Below are 18,787 nucleotides of genomic sequence, written 5' to 3' on the forward strand. Positions count from 1 at the left end.
ATCCATGACAAAGAAATATTGAAGATGTGGCCTCTTGGGAACTGAGAACACCAGAAGTTGAATTTATGTAACATTTTCAGAAATAACTATGGAATAGAATTGTTCAGTGAATTTTCCAAGTCTATAATGTCATCAAAATATTTCATGAATTGAATAACGATGTTAAACTGTAGAAAGACCTTTCAAGATCCCAAGAATGGGTAAAATGATGTTGGATTCTCTTAGCCCTGCAATACGAAGTTAGGTGAATGAGGAAAGCAGCAAGCAGTTCAGACCCTGCCTCTAACATGATTTCCCCTGTGACTCTTGTTACACCCTAAAGACATGCGCGGGAAGGAATCCTAACACAGGCATTAACACAGGTGGGTATCACCGGGAAGGACAAGGAAAACAGAAAAGGGGCAGCACTTAAAACAGAAAACCAATGAGTCCCTGCTCCTGACATGTGCCAATCGCCCCCATGAAGTTGGGGGAGCAGAGAAAGAAACCAGTGTGATTGAATGAATCTTCAAATGCAGAACAGATGTTGTTACATGTTTACTTTTTCACAGCAGTATCTTTAAGTCTGAAAAATGGAAAGCTTCCAGGTCACAAAGAATGTGAAGGAACTCAGTGAAAGCTAAGACTCCTACGATGTGTGGAAATTTATGGGCAAATTCTCGAAGCTCAAAAGAGGTAGCTTACAGGCTGGTGAGGGTAAGTATTATCTGACACTGTGGAGAGGAGGCTCTGGGGACTCTGGCATGCGAACAACGTAGGGTAAGGAAAGGCTATGTGTGTAAACAAATAAACAACCTCTATGTACATATAATTATTTTTTACTACTCCCAAGGTTTCCTCAGATGCCTCAGAGGGAGGAGTAGGAGAACTTCAAAGTGATGCTCAGCTGTGCTAGGAAATGTGAAGTCTGTTGTTCAGAGAAATGAGAAACAGCCTGTCTTTGAAAGCAGGACCTGGGTTTGAATCTAAGCTCAGCCACTTACTACCGTCTGTGGACTTAACCTCCCTGAATTTTAATTTTCTTATCTGTAGCATGGCCATGAGAATCCTTTTCTCCACAAACTCACAAGATGTTGTCAGGATTAAATAAGATAATATGTGTAGGACTTGACAGACTGCAAACAGTCAATAGATGACATATCTTTTTTTTTTTTTTTTTTTTTTGAGACAAAGTCTTCCTCTGTCGCCCAGGCTGAAGTGCAATGGTGCAATCTCAGCTCACTGCAACCTCTGCCTCTCAGGCTCAAGTGATTCTCCTGCCTTAGCCTCTGAGTAGCTGGGATTATAGGCGCACACCACCACACCTGGCTAATTTTTTTGGTATTTTTAGTAGAGACGGCGTTTCACCATGTTGGTCAGGCTGGTCTCGAACTCCTGGCCTCTGGCGATCTACCCGTTTTGGCCTCCAAAAGTGCTGGGATTATCACAGTGAGCCACTGTGCCTGGCTGATGGCATATCTTATGAACTCATTTGCACCTATACCTTCTTAAGGCCTTTGTTACAAATAAAATATTATAAAATATGTGTATTTTTACATGTGAGCGTTTTCATCTGAAGTCATTGGTTCATGGCCTTGCTCTATTTATTTATTATGTATGAGGGGCATGCTGGCAGGGGTCCTTCCTGTAATTCCATCCCACTGCTACCCTCTAATGCAATCGCAAATCTTCCATTCTATCAAACCTTATGAAATTACTTCTATCAACAAATGTCAGCTTTGGAATTCTCCTTACGAAAGCTCATTTCAGGCTTCCTTGGAATTCTTAAATAACTAAGCAAGCATTTGAGATCTGATATGCACCGGAAAGCACTGGCATAGGAATAGATAAACTGCTTTAAATGCATACACACCCACAAAACAGACATTGTTCTCAGCACTTTAATATTTTGGGGGCCAAGCTACCTATCAAACGCTACCCAATAGGCTTCTTCTGAAATCAGCCTCCAGCAAGGCATTAGCACCAATTCTGAGAGCTTCCATTTATTTTGTTTACAGTCCCTGTGCAGTTTCAGAACACTGCGTTCCCCTTCTTGTAACGGCTAAACAGCAACAGCGCCACGTGGCACTGGACGGGCTCCCCACTTCGTGCTGGCGTTTCCTTTGGGCTGGCATTTTTTGCACACAACTTTGGGGCCTCTAGGTATCCGGTACAAAGGAAAAAGCATGGGCTTTAGAGGGATTCAAACAAACCAGGGCTCAGGTTATGCTGTCGTGTGCTATGTGCTTACTTAATCTGACTCTTAGTTGTTTTCGTTTTCTTCTGCAAAAGGGAAATAATAAAATTAATGTCTTTGTAGGATCAATGTGAGGACTGAATAAGACAATGTGTGTAAAGCATCCACTATAGTGTCCAGCAATGTGAAACACTCCAATAACTGAAGTAATTATTTTAATAATGGCGGTTAGGGAATGGGCAATGTGCTTTTCTTTGTTGTGATTTCCAGTGTCAAACTGCCCTGTCTTTGCTTAAAGAATTCAAAGACACGCAGAAAAATGTTTCACTGTGGAAGATTCTGCTCAATGGTATGACTCTTAGCAGTAGTAACTATCTTTTCCAATGTTCTGGTGGCCTGGCAAAAAGGCTGTATTGGTGACGAGTTGGTTACTCTCTGAATTCCTGCGGCCTTTTCAACCTATCTGGAGAAAGACAAGGCACACTTCCCTGGTTTGTTAACTCTGAAGAAGCAGAGGCGAAGAGAAGTGGACCTTGTACTTCCTGTCATGATGGTGACATGAACACTTACAGGAATCCGAAACAGCTGTTGTAACTCTGCAGCCCACCCTTGGCATGGCTGAAGAGGGGTGGGTGTGGCCAGATGATATGTTGTTCATATGCACAGTCATGTGCAATGGACACTCACTGTTCAATGAAGATGTTTTCTACAAACTTCTTGTACACGGGAGTTACTCTATCAAGGTGAGTGTACCATGCTTACTGTTAGTGTTCTGAGAAGGCTCACTGCGGTGAGTCTTATGGGGGGGATGAGCAGGTGGGTGTTTGCCGTGTGTGTGCTAAGCATTTACTCTAGGAGGCTGGTGGCAAGCATCCCGCAGCCTGGTGGTGGGGTATGCATCATATGGCACGTAGGAAGGAGAGCAGAGCTTAGAATTACATAGGCCTGGACTCCAGTCTCAGCTCGGCTGCTCATCAGTGACCTTGAAGGAGCTGTCTAACCTTGCTGAGGCACCTCATTTTAAAATAAAAGCAATAATGTCTACCTTGCAGAGCTGTTGTTATTATGATAGATGAAAACTGTATTGTATTTTGCACAGTGCCTAGTATAATGAGATAACAATAAATCATGGCTTATATTTGCCATTCCTTAAAAATAATCTAGATTTACATAGAGTGATGGGGCCACAGGGCAAGCTAACTCATTGTGTAGATAAACAGATCTCTGAGCAGGTCTGCTTACCTTCAGCATTGAATCCCGCCATTCTGTCATTGGTAGCTACTCACAGAGGAAAAAGAACACCTAGAGTTTATTACTGAGTGAAATCCTGGCCAGGGCCTAGTTCCACAGCAAGTCTTCTTGACACCTGAGCCTGCCCTGGGTGCTGCATACTCTAAGGTGGTCATCTATCACTGAGCACCAGAGGAACATGCTTCCCTTTCATAAGAAGCTCCCATGTTTGGTTGGCCTCCTTGGTGAAGGAGCACTGGAAACAGGGTGCGCGGGGCAGACCTAGCCTCATCCATCTTTGCTGCATCCTCACAGGAAGGACCATCTCCCAGTTCCAAAGCACTGCTGCAAACTAATGTAATACAGATCAAGACAGCAAAGCATGGTCTTACGGACCTGCTGGGACTAGGAGCGGTTTGATAATCTGTGGCGCTATCCCACAGGCTGGGGCTGGGCAGAATCCAGTGTAAGTGACATGGCAGCCAAAGGTTGGATGCTCATCAGGGAACTCTGCTCCCCTTCTCTGTTGCTGGGAAGCAGCTGCTCAGCCAGAGAGATTTTTTTTTTTTTTTTTTTTTTTGAGACAGAGTCTTGCTCTATCACCCAGGCTGGAGTGCAGTGGCGCGAGCTCGGCTCACTGCAAGCTCCGCCTCCCGGGTTCCCGCCATTCTTCTGCCTCAGCCTCCCTAGGAGCTGGGACTGCAGGCGCTGCCACCACGCCCGGTTAATTTTTTGTATTTTTAGTGGAGACGGGGTTTCACCGTATTAACCAGGATGGTCTCGATCTCCTGACCTCGTGATCCGCCTGCCTCGGCCTCCCAAAGTGCTGGGATTACAGGCGTGAGCCACCACACCCGGCCAGAGAGAGATGTTTTCAAGAGAGACCTGCATCTCCTTAATAATTTGGGCCAGGTGACAGTCCTGGCTGTGGGAAGCTAGGAGGAAGTGACCTATGACACTTCCACACCTGGCCCACAAAACCCTCCCGTCCATCCTTTGCTCTCTGATCCTGTCTGTTGGCAGCAGTGCTGGGGACATGCCTGTAGGATGGCAGAGCCCATCTCAGCACAGGCTGCACAGGATTGTGTGGCACTTCCCTCATTCTTGCCTTGTGCCAATTCCTGCGTGAGTGGGAAGTGAATTTCTGTTGTGTTTTACCACTGAGGTTTGGGGGCTTATGTGTGGTAGAAGCTACATTATCTTAATTCAAGGTGATTTGTGATTCACTTTCTCCAGAATGGCAGCCCAGGCCTGCAGGAGATTTGGCTGTGTAGTGACCAGATAATTGAGGGTATCTGATAGAGCATTACCTCAAGTAAGACCAAGTTACTTTGAGCCAACACTCAGTACCTGTTGACACATTTCAGGACAAGAAGGAAGCTTGACGTTTAAAATTTAATCCTGGGACCTTGATGCTGAGTAGATTTATAATGCAGAATAAGCCCCAGAAACAGACATCTATTTACTACAAATGTTTATTATTTACTTATTGTTATTATCTTTTGAGACAGGATCTCCTTTTGTGTGTAGTGGCACAATCACGACTCGCTGTGGCCTTGACCTCCCTGGCTTAAATGATCCTCCCACCTCAGCCTCCTGAGTATCTGGGACTACAGGTTGGCTAATTTTAAAACCTTTTGTAGAGACAGGGTTTCACCACGTTGTCCAGGCTGGTCTCAAACTCCTGGACTCAAATGATCCACCCACCTCAACCTTCCCAAGTGCTAGGATTACAGGCGTGAGCCATCGTGCCCAGCCTACTACAAATTTTTAAAGGCTCTTTCTTGGAATTTCATTATCCAAGGGAACATTTTGGGAGTTACCTGCTCCATAATTATTTACTGAGATTTCTTTAATTGGAAAAGAAACACCAAGGCCTGTATATTCCCCATCCTAGTTTATGCAAAATTGGTTAGATATCTTAAGCAAAGAAAATAATAGTCCCAATAACAACCACCTGGATTTCTAAATGCCTTAAACAATATACCTATAGGCTACTAAACTGGCCAGATAATATTACAAAATTGGCTGTGCTGTGGTTTTCATTTCAACCCTTTCTCTGTTAGGAGGGGTCCCCAGAAAAGAACAGTTCACTTTCACTTCAGTAACTGGTGGAGATGATCCTCCCTTCCTTTTTCAGACTGTCCCATAGACTTCTTGCACTGGGAAATTTGCCAAATTCCTCCCATTTAGCCACATAAGGCAAAACTCACCAGAAACATGCATTTCCCTTCTCTCCCAGCAACAGTGACTTTACCCAGAGTCACCAGGAAGTCCTGTTCACTGTCGGCTGTGCAGACTGTGTGTGTGTGTGTTTCACCCAAAATGTGGCATGAAACGGACTTACATAAAAAACAATAGAAAGGCCTTTTTGCAGCACTGCTTGGAAAGCCTTCTTCACTGTTTTACCCCTGCAGGGGCCACTCCTGCCTCAGCTGGGCGGTGGTCCCCCACCTCGCCTGTGGGCAGCTCATCCTGGCGGACACGGATGGGTGACGGGTGCCTATTCTCACTTGTCTCTAGGCACAAACATTCTGCTACTTTTCTTTTTTAGAAAACTGATTCCCTTCCAGAAAATATTTTTTTCTTGCTTCAAGTAAAATAACCTCTATTTTTTTTTCTTTTCTTTTCTTTTTTTTTTTTTTTTTTTGATACAGGGTCTCACTCTGTCACCCAGGCTGCAGTGTAGTGGCACAATCATGGCTCACTGCAGCCTTGGCCTCCCCAGGCTCAGGTGATCCTCCATCTCAGCCTCCTGAGTAGCTGGGGCTACAGGTGAGCACAACCACTCTCAGTTAATTTTTGTATTTTTTGTAGAGATGGGATTTTGCCATGTTGCCCAGGCTGGTCTTGAACTCCTGGACTCAAGCGATCTACCCACCTCGACCTGAAAAAATGAAGGCTTATAGGTTTGAGCCCCTGCACCCGGCCAGCACTCTCAGAATTGATCCTTGTCATGTTCCTCTCACCCATCACTGTAGCTGAAGTCCCGGAGAAGCCACTGATTACCCTCTAATTTTCCTAGGTGTTGGTTTCTCTGTTAACATAATGGCTATAATTAGAGCTCTTAACCAGGAAAACTTCCCAAATATAACTTCAGTGAACATATGTGCACTGCTCATGCCTGGTTCCCCTGGTACTGTTGCTGCATAAGAAGTCACCCCTTAATTTAGTGGCTTAAAAATGATCACCTTATTTATGCTCTCAGAGTCTGTGGGTTTGGAATTTATTTTATTTATTTATTTATTTATTTATTTATTTATTTATTTATTTATTTTTTAAGATGGATTCTCACTCTGTCACCCAGGCTGGAGTGCAGTGACACGATCTCCGCTCACCGCAACCTCTGCCTCCTGGATTCAAGCAATTCTCCTGTCTCAGCCTCTCGAGTAGCTGAGATTACAGGCATGTGCCACCATGACTAGTTTTTTTGTATTTTTAGTAGAGATGAGGTTTCTCCATATTGGTCAGGCTGGTCTTGAACTCCTGACCTTGTGATCCGCCCGCCTCAGCCTCCCAAAGTGCTGGGATTACAGCCATGAGCCACTGCGCCCGGCGGGTTTGGAATTTAGACAGCAGGAGTGGCTTGTCTCTGCTGCATGATAGCTGGGGCCTTGACCGCTGGGGGTAATGCAGCAGTTGGGGTGTATTATCATCTAAAGGCTCCTTTCCTCACATGTCTGGCCCTGGCCTGGAGCACTGGAGGATGATGTCTGCTGACTGCAGCGTCCATCCGGGTCCTTCCCAGGCGCTGTGGCCTCCCTCACGGCATGGCTGCCTCGGGTACTCGGACTTCACATGGAAGCCCAGGGCTCCAAGATCAAATGCCCCAGCAAGACAGAAGCTCAGCCATCTTTGATGACCTAGAAGCTAGGTAGCACCCATTGTACTGCCTTCTATGGGTTGTGAGTGAGTCTCAAACCTGCCTTGACTCAAGGAAACAGAATTAGACTCTAGGTCTTGATGGGTTGTGGCCAAGTTCTGGAAGCACATGAGTGGGGGATACTGTGACATTTTCATCTTTGGAAAACACCATCTAGCACACCTGAATCTGCTTTCAGGGGGTGTAAAGGGATTTCCACAGCAAAATTTGAAGCCACATGTGGTCAGCACTTTGTACTGTGGAAACAAAGTGCTCTGGGCATCCAGAAAGGGGCTAAGTTTTTTCTTACTGGGATAAATCTGGCTGCATTTTAGGTAATCCTGGAAAATTGATCGACAAAAGCAAAGGACCAAGAAAGCTGCTTATACCAGTGTCTCCTCCCACCCTCAGCCTCCAGTAGCATCGCTATATTTTTCCATTTTATTTGTGTCACTTTAAATAAAGTAAGCTCTCCTTTGCTGTTCTGGTGTATTTAGACATACACGTATCTTGCTGTCTTGGGTTCTCACGATTATACTCTTACATCTTTGCACACTTCATTTGGACCCCTTCCTACTACTTTGATTTCCCCATGACTTTATTCAAAATTTGGAGAGAATAAACCCACTTGGCTCTCCTCTCCCTGGTTGCTTTCTCTGCTCATTCTGGCATCTCTTTGCTCCATAAAATTATGCTCAATCAAGTATCACATTATTTTTATCTTTAGTTGTATATGTCGTTCCTGTGTCAAAGAGCTTACCCTGTGGGTGCTGTCCAGCCATCTTGAACATTTTGCAAGGCAAATTTATTTATTTATTATTTTAAGACAGGGTCTCACTGTGTCACCCAGGCTGGAGTGCAGTGGTGTGATCACGGCTCACTGCAGCCTCGAACTTCTGGGCTCAAGAAATCCTCCCACCTTAGCCTCCCAAGTAGCTGGGACTTCAGGCAGGCACCGCCATGCCCAGTTAACTTTTTAAATGTTTTTCTAGAGACGAGGTCTCACTATGCTGCCCAGGGTGGTCTTGGGCTTCTGGGCTCAAGTAATCCTCTTGCTTTGGCCTCTTAAAATGCTGGGATTACAGGTGAGGGCCCCTGTGCCCGACCTGGCAAATTTATAGAAAATTGGGGCAATATTGAATCATCTTTGTATCCCACTGACGAGCAAGAAGGTAAGATACCATGACTGGCTCAACACAGCTACTACCTGTAAATACACTTCTGTGTTATTCAAACCAGGAGTCAGGAAGGAAAACTGATTGAAAAATATCTTCTGAGTATCTGAATTGGGCAATTGCTGTGGGGAACAGAATGACAAAGAAGCAGTACCCTGCTCCCTAAAGGAGCTTCCCATCTGCTAGGGGTGCCAAAGCATGAACACATAGAAAGGTGAATAGCCACAGCATGGCAGGCAGGATAATGACACCCCTAAAATGTCCACACCCTGATCCCCAAACCTGTGAATGTTAACTTACATGACAAAAGGGATTTTGCAGATGAGATTAAGTTAAAGCTCTGAGGTGGGAAGATGGGCCTAGATTATCCAGGTGGGCCCAGTGTATCACTAGGGTCCTGATAAGTGGAAAAAAGAGTCAAGACAGTTGGAGTTATGCGAGTTAAGATCGGACATGGCTGTCTTTGGAAGACGAGAGGGGCCTTGAGCCAAGGAGCGAGAGCATCTCTAGAAGCTGGCCAAGGCGGGAGGGAACACAGCCCTGTCTACACCCTGATTTTAAAGGACTTCTGACCTTCAGACTGTAGGATAACACAGTTGGGTTGTTTTAAGCCACTAAGCTTGTGGAAATTTGCTATAGTAGCATTTGGAAACTAATACAAATAGCAAAGTTAAGTGAGATAAGAATCCGAAAAAAAAGTGTCATAGGTCAATGAGCCAGAAATCGCCACAAACTGGAGTTTCTTTCTTTTTTTTTTTTTTTTTTTTTGAGACGGAGTCTCGCTGTGTCTCCCAGGCTGGAGTGCAGTGGTGTGATCTCGGCTCACTGCAAGCTCCGCCTCCCGGGTTCACGCCATTCTCCCGCCTCAGCCTCCCAAGTAGCTGAGATTACAGGCGCCCGCCACCACGCCCGGCTAGTTTTTTGTATTTTTAGTAGAGACGGGGTTTCACCATGTTAGCCAGGATGGTCTCGATCTCCTGACCTCATGATCCACCCGCCTCAGCCTCCCAAAGTGCTGGGATTACAGGCGTGAGCCACCGCGCCCGGCCACAAACTGGAGTTTCTACTGCAATCTCATATGTTCATCTGCCTCATCGCCCACGAAAACTCTCATTTCTGGAAAATGAAGGGTGAAAAATAATTAGCTTATGGGAAAAGTAGAGGCAGACCATTCAAGACCTATGGAACTTATAACCAGAGCCTTGTTACTGTTACCAAGAACAGTAACGATGTTAACTGAAATATCAGCTGGCATCACATCTCCCTCCCACAGTACATCCTTTGCAGTTTTATTCCTTGGGCTTCTGGTTTCCTCCTTGAGAATGGAGCATTCTTTTTTTTTTTTTTTTTTTTCAACTTTTATTTTAGAATTAGGGGGTACATGGGCAAATTTATTACAAAGCTATAATTTCATGATGCTGAGGTTTGGAGTACAAATGAATCTGTCACCCAGGTAGTGAGCATAGTACCCAATAGATAGTGTTTTTAACCCTTAACCCCCTCTCCTTCTCCTGCCTCTTGTATTCCCCAGTGTCTACCATTCCCATTTTTTGACCATGTGTACCTAATGTTTAGCTCCCACTTATAAGTGAAAATATGCAGTATTTGATTTTCTGTTTATGAATTAATTAGCTTAGAATAATGGCCTCCAGGTGCATCCATGTTGCTGCAAAAGATGTGATCTCATTCTTTTTTATGGCTGCATAGTATTCCATGGTGTATATGTGCCACATTTTCTTTATGACATTTCTTTCTGAGACTGACCTGCTTCATTAAAATAAAAAATACAACCTGAAGGTAGCCTGTTTGCCCAAGCATTTCTTTTTAAACACTGGGGGATATGTCTTTGCAGATTCTTCATCTTCACTTACAACTTCCCCAGATTTAAAAAAAAAAGTCCAACTAAAAATTATAAAGCCAGCTCCTACTTGCATTAATGGAAGATACTTCTGCCAGTAGTCCAGTTTTTTCTTTTTTTTTTTTTTTTTTTTTTTTTTGAGACGGAGTCTCGCCCTGTCACCCAGGCTGGAGTGCAGTGGCCCGATCTCAGCTCACTGCAAGCTCCGCCTCCCGGGTTTATGCCATTCTCCTGCCTCAGCCTCCCAAGTAGCTGGGACTACAGGCGCCCGCCACCTCGCCCGGCTAGTTTTTTTTGCATTTTTTAGTAGAGACGGGGTTTCACCATGTTAGCCAGGATGGTCTCGATCTCCTGACCTCGTGATCCGCCCGTCTCGGCCTCCCAAAGTGCTGGGATTACAGGCTTGAGCCACCGTGCCCGGCCAGTAGTCCAATTTTTTCTTAAAGTTTTCATACAGTGCTAAAGTTTTCTATTTAATTCTGAAAACCCTATTGCTCATGGCATCAAAATATCAATCTGCTTGGGAAAACCGATGAATAGCAAACTGTAATCGGTAGATGCTACGAGGGCTGTTGGTTCAAATAAGGGTGGGAGCGGGTGGGGGAGGCCTCTTGCTGGAGGTGGGCTTGAGCTGAGCCTGGAGAATAAGTCAGATGGCAGCTTACAGCATCACTTTCCAGGTGGGGGGAGGAAAATATGGTGCCCGATCCAACAATGGGGTGTCCCTGGTGGGCTGTGTTTGGCTCAGACACCCCAGTTGTTGTGGTTCTATTGGCCAGAGCAGCTGCTCTCCCACACCCGCAGCTGCTGTTCTCGTGGTCCTGGGCTTGGGCCTGGAGAAGCCCCTCTCCAGGAGGCTGGGCCAGCCCTACGCTCACACCTAGAGATACTGCAGCTTCCTCTCTTGGCCTTCAAGCCACATGGCCCCTAATTTCCCCTTCAAAGCAGGCTCCTGGGCTTTTGAGGGATTGTCACTCTTGGAGGAAATAAAAATGTAGAAAAATATAGCAGAGCACTCTAGAGAATATGTACTTTCTCAACTTTCCTAGCCACCTTCCTTTAAGCAGTTATAACGCTTCTGGCTATCATAGGGCATTGAGAGGGAAAAGGCCTCATCGACATAGCAACTATAGGCTAGGTGGGCCTTTGGTGCACATAACCCCCAGCACCCACAGATATCCGGGCCTCCTGTGTATGAATGTGTGCCAAGAATTTAGACCTACTTCTTGCCTTCCGGGCTCTCTATTCCTCATCCTCCATCCAAGTGGCCGTCTTGTGCAGGTAATTCTTTTCTCTCCCCTCACCCTCTCCCCCTGCTTCTCCCTACTGTCTCTCCCCCTGTTTCTCTCTGAGTCTCTTTCCCCCTTCTGTCTTCCAGCGCATCCTCTGCAATTCGAGGTCATCCTCTTCTCCAGCTGCCGCTGCAGAGCCCCAAGTGTGGTCCCCACGCCCCCTCACTGTACACTTCGGCAGGAAGGTGCTTCTTTGTCCCCCGTCCTCATCCTCCACTGCATCTGTCCTGCTTCGTCTCTTCCTCCTGGACTCAGGTTGGCCTTAGGCCCTGCTCCAAAAGGAGGACATTCACCAGAGCTTCAGACTTCCTCCTGCTGCCGCTGCTCCTCGGAAGCCAACCTGGTGACTGCGGATGTCTAGGCCCAGACCGTGCCTGGCAGAGCAGCCACGGGGTGGAGAAACAAGTCCTCAAGAGGGCTGCGAGGAGAGCCACAGAGACGGGTCAGGGAAACTGAGGCCACACAACTGGGAATAAGAAGGTGGGGTGCTGGGGGGCTTGTCAATGTGGTTCTTCCACAGAGGATGGGAAGCCCCTTCCTTTCTGCCCAAGAAAGTATCTTCAGCATTCACCGAAATCTCCCCAAGGGGGAAGCGCCTCAGGAAGGGGAACTAGGAAGGAAATACAGGCTGGTGCTTACTCCATCCCCATCACAAAGAGGCTCAGAGAGAGACTTGGGAACGAGATGCATATGCAATTTTTTAAATCACTCATTCAAGAAATAATAATGAAAAATGAGTTACAGGCGATGGATTAGTAAGGGCTGATCAGATTGACTGTGTAAGTGAATTACATTTAAATTACACTTGAAGGAGCTCTATCAAGAGCAATTATGGGTCCTTCGGGAGGCTTTAAAAAGAGGAGGGATGAAACTTGGTTAAAATGGGGGCTTGTTAAAGGCAAGAAGAGTACAGAATGGTTGAGGTGACTTTCTCTGTGCCCCACTTTCAACCCTGCTCTGCCAAGCAGGCTTGCAGGTGGGAATATTTGCTTGCCCTGGGTTCAGCAAGTGCTGCCTCACCTAACCGGCTTCCAAGGTATCAGGTTTTAAGCTGGTGTGGCAAGAATGATATTGGCCTTTGTGTTCTAAAGGAGTGGCATGAAGCACAGTGGACCTTGATCTTCAGTTGACGCCACAATCTCCCTAATCCACTGATCTCCAGTCATCCCACTAGATTAGCCACCCTATCAGGCGGTATTTTTCCATGTCCCATGTGCTCAAGGACGAAGTTCTAAAAGCAAGCTTGGAAGCTTACGCGATGCAGTACAGTGTCAGGGGTGGGCAGGGGAGAGAAAAGCAAAGGATTTACATTTGTTTTAGAAACTGCTGCCTAAAGATAAGCTTGTCTGTGCAACTATATGACTTCTGACACCGAGGCAGGGAGGATTGTGAAACCAGGATAGAAAGAATTTCAGACAGCAAATAAATACACATTCGCTTTAGCCAGGGGGTGGGGTGGGGAGGTGGCTGGGAAGGAACTGAGTCTATGAAGAGGCCTAGAGTAATAGTTTTTGAAGCGTTACTTATCTAGTGCTAGGCGGCAGAGTTCATTTTGTTTGTATGCAGTGATTATTTGCAGTCTACATGCAGAAAACCAGTTTATCTAATGAAGCGCAGGGCTACAAATAAAGGTTTCTTAATAGACCCAGGCGACTGCCATGGGCCTCACCCTAACTGAGGGGACACAGGGCCTTACCATCAGGGACTAGGCTTTGGGAGGCACTGAGGCAAGTTGGAGAGTTAGAAAAGGAGTCAGCCATGAGTTATGTCCTGGTTATTACCAAGAAATAATCTAAAAAATGAAAATAAAGATGCATATCAGGAGTTGGAAGCAATGTTTTACTGAAGGGCAGTCCGGAGACATGCATCTGTCTCCAGGTGTTCAAATGCACTTTCCTCTCACTGAGGGGGCCTGAAAGCCTCCCCCTGGCTGCTCTGGGTCCCAGGTGCGTCCAGACGTCGCCAGACACTGCTCTGTCAGGTGAGGCAGGCACCAGGGGCGGAGGCCTTGGCTTTGTTAATTGTGCAGAAGAGCGGGGACTTTGATGACAATTTTTTTAATCTAATGACAAGCTATTTCCTTTACCAATAGCGTCCCGAAGGGCAAATTCTAAAACCAAGGCCATTTGATAAAGCCTGGGGAATTTATTGCAAGGCAGATGGACACAGCAGCAGCACATAAGAGTACGTGCGTGGGGCTCCAGCCCGGCCACGGTGGGAACTTTTCTCAGCAAAGGGCAGCACTGCTGGCTTTGCTGGGGCGGCCTTCCCAGGAAGATCCCAGGGGAGATGGTCTGAGGTGTGTGAACACTGTGAATGTCATGGACAAAGCTCAGCGTGGGACCCCATGGGACTTCAGGTTATTAAGATGTAAATGTTGGCCGAAAGCTTATGTGTGAATTTTATTTTTAAGTTGTGACTTCCTTTCTGCCTGGGCCAGTGCACAAGCTGGAGGAGGGAGAGTCGGTATCACTCTGCAAGAGAAGTTTCTTCAGGTTTCTGGGTGTGTTCTTGAGTTAATAGAAATCTGACACCACTGAGAAGTAACTGACAAAGGCTTTCCGGCCCCGAGGCAGGGTGTCACGTACTGGCCCTGACCAATCCCATTTGGAGGTGAAGACTCCAGAACATGGCAGAAGGTCATTTCTGCAGGAGTGTTAGCTGTTCTGCAGCTGAAAGAGGAACTACAATTGAAGGCAGGAAAGCAACGTTGTGAAAATGCCTATGGCTGCCACTGAGAGTTACCAAACAGCCTCAACAGTCTCCTAAGAAATGATCGCTGGAGACACATGTTTTCAGACTCTCATTGCATGCCCTGTATGTACCTGTTGTAAAGTCGAGAAATCACACCAGCACCAGCACTGCTTTCCTGGTCACCTGTTGAAAATGTAATGGACATGAAACACTAAAAACAGCATTAAATTCGGCGGCTTTAAGTCAGTGGCTTCCCAGTAGCGTTTTTTCAAAAAATTGTGTTTAAAAACATTTTTCTATAGGCAATATTCACCTAGAATGAAACACTTGGCTAGAATAGCTTATTTTATGATCTTAGATTTTCTCTGTGTTGCTGTGTCTCTCTCCCCCCATTTCTGAGTTCTGAGTTCTCCCCCCATTTCTGAGTTCATGTGTAATGATCTGACCACTGAGCTTTTTCACAGAACTAGGCTAGGAGGACGAAATATTGAGTTAGGAGAAGTTTTCAGCCAGCAATTTCCCAATGGTACATGATTTCCCTTTTTATCTCCTTTTTCTTCTTCAGAGGAAAGCAGGGTGCGTTCTGGAGTGAGGACATGACTGTAAGTTGTAGGCAGGAAATACTGTTTCATGACACCAAATTTTAAAAGAAAGAGACTTTAGAAAATGGTCATATTTTGGTCGGGCACAGTGGCTCATGCTTGTTATTCCAGCACTTTGGGAGGCCGACGTGGGAGGATCACTTGAGGTCAGGAGTTTGAGACCAGCCTGGCCCACATGGTGAAACCTCGTCTCTACTAAAAATACAAAAAATTAGCCAGGCATGGTGGCGGCGCCTGTAATCCCAGCTACTCGGGAGGCTGAGGCAGGAGAATGTTTTGAACCCGGGAGGCGGAGGTTGCAGTGAGTTGAGATCGCACCACTATACTCCAGCCTGGGGGACACAGCAAGACTACGTCTCAAAAAATTATAATAATAATGATAAAATAAAAAAGAAAATGGTCATATATTTAAAGTCTACTGTTAATATTTTGTTAGATGTCCCTAACTACTTAATGCTTTGTAGACACTTAAAATGTTGTTCACAAATCCCAATGTAAGCCCATGAAATTGACCTCAGTGCTTACACTTTTCCTAAAACCCTGGGGATTTTGTTTTAAAAGGTTAATGTGGTTTTTTAGTTAGTCAGAAGATAATTATAGATCCTTCCCTGGGTGCAAGTGATGTAAAGGGTCTTCGGGGATACGAATTAAAGAGCAGACTCTGGCCCTGATCTCTGTATTGACAACCTCCTGAGAAGGGAGGCCTTGCTCGTGCTGAAAGGAGCTTTTGCTACATGGGGTCCCACAGGTTTGGGTGCAGGCAGGAGGAGCGGCAGTAAGAGGGCCCACTGTGGGCCCACAAACATTGGGCTGGGACCTCAGATTCACACTTATACCTTGTTCTGGGGAAAAAATGAAAGCGGCTCAAGCCTTTCTTAACCCCTGGGAGACACCGGCAGGGAAGAGACCACAAAGAGCAAGACAGCTGTGACAAGTGCACAGTCACCCCAGGCCTCAGGGCTCTCCTGTTTCCACACACTGTCCAAACTCATCATCTAGCTCTTGGCCTGCTCTGCCCAGCCCTCTTCCTGACCTTTGATGCTTATGTCTCCACTCCCAAAATAGATCAGGAAACTGTTGATGCCACAGAAAGATCTGGCTTTGGAATAAGTAAGCCTGGGTTCAAATCACCTGCCTGTACACATTTATAACATTGGACTTTATGTTCCTACCCTGTACAATGGGAACACAGGACCAATGATTCAGGGTGCTGGGGAAGTCTAAAGTAGGTAACATGTGTCAGACACATAGCGCAATGCCTGGCGCATGACAGCTGATCCGTAAAGGTTACTTGTCCCTCCTGCTTGTCCTAGGAGGAACTACTTGTCCCTCCTGCTTGTCCTAGGAGGAGCTAGTGCCGGGATTCGCCTTAGGGGCATGTGGCTGTCGGAAACAGGGCATTGCGTCCAGGCTAAGTGGCTTGCCAGATGCAAGATCATCTGTTTTCCTGTTTCTAAAAAGGAGATAATGTCATAAGGTTACTGTCAGGATTAAAATGAAAAATGATAGAGCATGCCTGTCGCATCATAGGAATTTGATAAATGTTGGTTTCTGTCTTTAAACTTCTTTGAAATATGCCATCCCCCACCCTTGTGATGGCCTCATAGGCAGTTGCATCCCTTGAACTCTGTTCTGGACCACTGGCCACCCCTGCCTCTGCCTCACGCATCTGTCACTGCCGTGGGAGGGGTCTACGAGGCACTGGGTGACTCAGCCAGGTGCAGAGGCAGACATGAGGCTCCGTGGCAAGGCTGTGGGATTGTCCCTTGCAAAACAAGCCTCCCTTCCCTTTCTATCTTTATGACTATCCTTGCTGTTCTGTCACCTGATTTTATGTGAGAAACCAATTCTGGGGTAGGAACAAAGTTTCCTGCTGATCTCTGACCATGTCTCATTTGTTGGAGTGGTTCTGAGCTGTCACATCCTCCCACTTGCCCCCTCCCCAGGGCTGTTCTTGGAGACAGCAGCATGATTTGAGCCCACGAAGGAACAATCAGGCTCAATAAACCTAAGAGAAAATCTAAGAATAATCTAATGTTCTCAGTGCTCAGGTCTAAAGAGGAAGTGACCTCATTTCATGAGGGACAGTCATTGCTAGTTTAATAGAATAACCTTTCTCATTATCACAGATATAGCAGACTAGGTGTGTAATCATAGATAAAATAAAAAATTGTAGACAATTTTGAAGAAAAAACCAGGAGTATCTTTTGAGATTACTTAAGGAAATACAAGGAATCTATATATCCCTTGGCATAAGATGCCCCATACAGTGTGTCCAGCCCATCAGGTATTTCATGAAGCACTTTCAAGTGGATAAGAGGTAGGAGACCAGAAAGATTCCACTGGTATTCTGCAAAGTGGAGTGTGAAATGCAAAGTTGTTTTTTTTTTTTTTTTTTCCTGCCAGAATTTATACATCCGATGCCAAACCTAAGGAATAAAGGAGTAAATGGCCAGAAGGAAGAGGGATTTGATTGTCAGATGGTTAACTGTGGTGTGACAGTATTCCATTAAGAATTTTGAAACATTCAACCTAAGTTCGCTTTGCTTAAACAAAACCCAAACGGAAAGCATCTAGAGATGCACACACGCAGCAGCGCTCTGCGAAATGTCTGTGTTTCACGTGGTGCTGCCTATTTGCCTGACGAATCTCAATGCCACCCCACTCTCCCTGCCCTTCTCTGTAGGAGCTGGAAGCCTGCAAACTACATTTCCCAGAATACTCAGCCAGCTTACTTCCCAGTAGCCTCTGCCAATGGGAAACACTGGTGGGAGCTTGGAAGGAGGGTAGAAGGGAGAAAGAAGCTGATTTTATTTCTCCTTCTGCTGAAGTCTCTGGCAGTGGCAGCAGTAGCAGCAGTTGCGGCAATAGCAGTAGCGGCGGCGGTAGGTGACTGAGTTTCTGCTCAGGTGGAGTTTCAACAGCAGTGGGGGCAGGGGGTGCTCTTGCAGCCTCTGCAGCAGGGCATTCCTGGGCTCTGGCAGCATCAGCATCCGTGACAGGCAGCCCTTGGTGGGAGTTTAGTTTCTTGGCTTCCTGAAAGATTTCCAGTAATGGCCGTGGAGCAGCGAGTATCACAGCCGGCCCAGCCACAGAGCAGTCACCGACTCTCTCTGGATCGCACCATTTTTCCTTTCGTTCAGCCAGCCTTAGGATGGTAGTAGCTTCCTGCGGTTACTAATCTCGGAATGATCTCGGCTTTCCCCTTTTGTTCTCCTCCAGCCCTTCAACACATTTACAGACCATTTCTGAGGTTAACTTTCTTCTACTTGAAATTCCTAGAGTAGCATCTGTTCTGCTGACTGGACATTATCCAGTATACACATTTATAAAGTAAATGCAAATTTTAAGGCAAATCAAATACAATCTCATTTTGTTTAATTCCTCACCCCAGTTGCATTTGTGGGCTTATAAAAGGAAAGAGTAAGCAAGTCTTTCTCTCAGAAGTTTGACAACAAAACTTAGTTCCTTGTCATATACCCTGCAGCATCCACCGAAGAGGTCACCATGACAAGTATTCTTGAACAAGAGACTTTCTTTTGAGAGATCTCTGTTCATAACCATAATGACATTAATAGTAGGTACCCGTTCAATAAGTGTCTTTTATATATTAGGCATTTCAAATATGTTATTTCATTTAATTATCAGTTATAATAATTGTCTATCTATCTATCTATAGACAGGGTCTTGCTGTGTCACCCAGGCTGGAGCGCAGTGGCAAGATCTCAGCTCACTGCAGCCTTGACTCCCCAGGCCCAAGTGATCCTCCTACCTCAGCCTCCTGAGTAGCTGGGACTACAGGCATGTGCCACCATGCCCAGCTGATTTTTGTATTTTTTTGCAGAGATGAGGTTTCACCATATTGCCCAGGCTGGCTTTGAACTCCTAGGCAGAAGCG

General features: G+C 46.0%; 1 long non-coding RNA gene across 1 annotated transcript; it reads left to right on the forward strand.

The window, feature by feature from the left end:
• The first annotated feature begins 1,638 nt into the window (after positions 1–1,638).
• On the forward strand, positions 1,639–6,786 carry LOC139362141 (uncharacterized). Its single transcript, XR_011620470.1, has 3 exons — positions 1,639–2,919; positions 4,918–5,022; positions 6,690–6,786. It is a non-coding gene; the product is annotated as an uncharacterized lncRNA (long non-coding RNA).
• The last annotated feature ends 12,001 nt before the right edge of the window (positions 6,787–18,787 follow it).

This window comes from Macaca nemestrina, chromosome 3 (assembly GCF_043159975.1).
Source record: "Macaca nemestrina isolate mMacNem1 chromosome 3, mMacNem.hap1, whole genome shotgun sequence".
Lineage (NCBI taxonomy): Eukaryota > Metazoa > Chordata > Mammalia > Primates > Cercopithecidae > Macaca > Macaca nemestrina.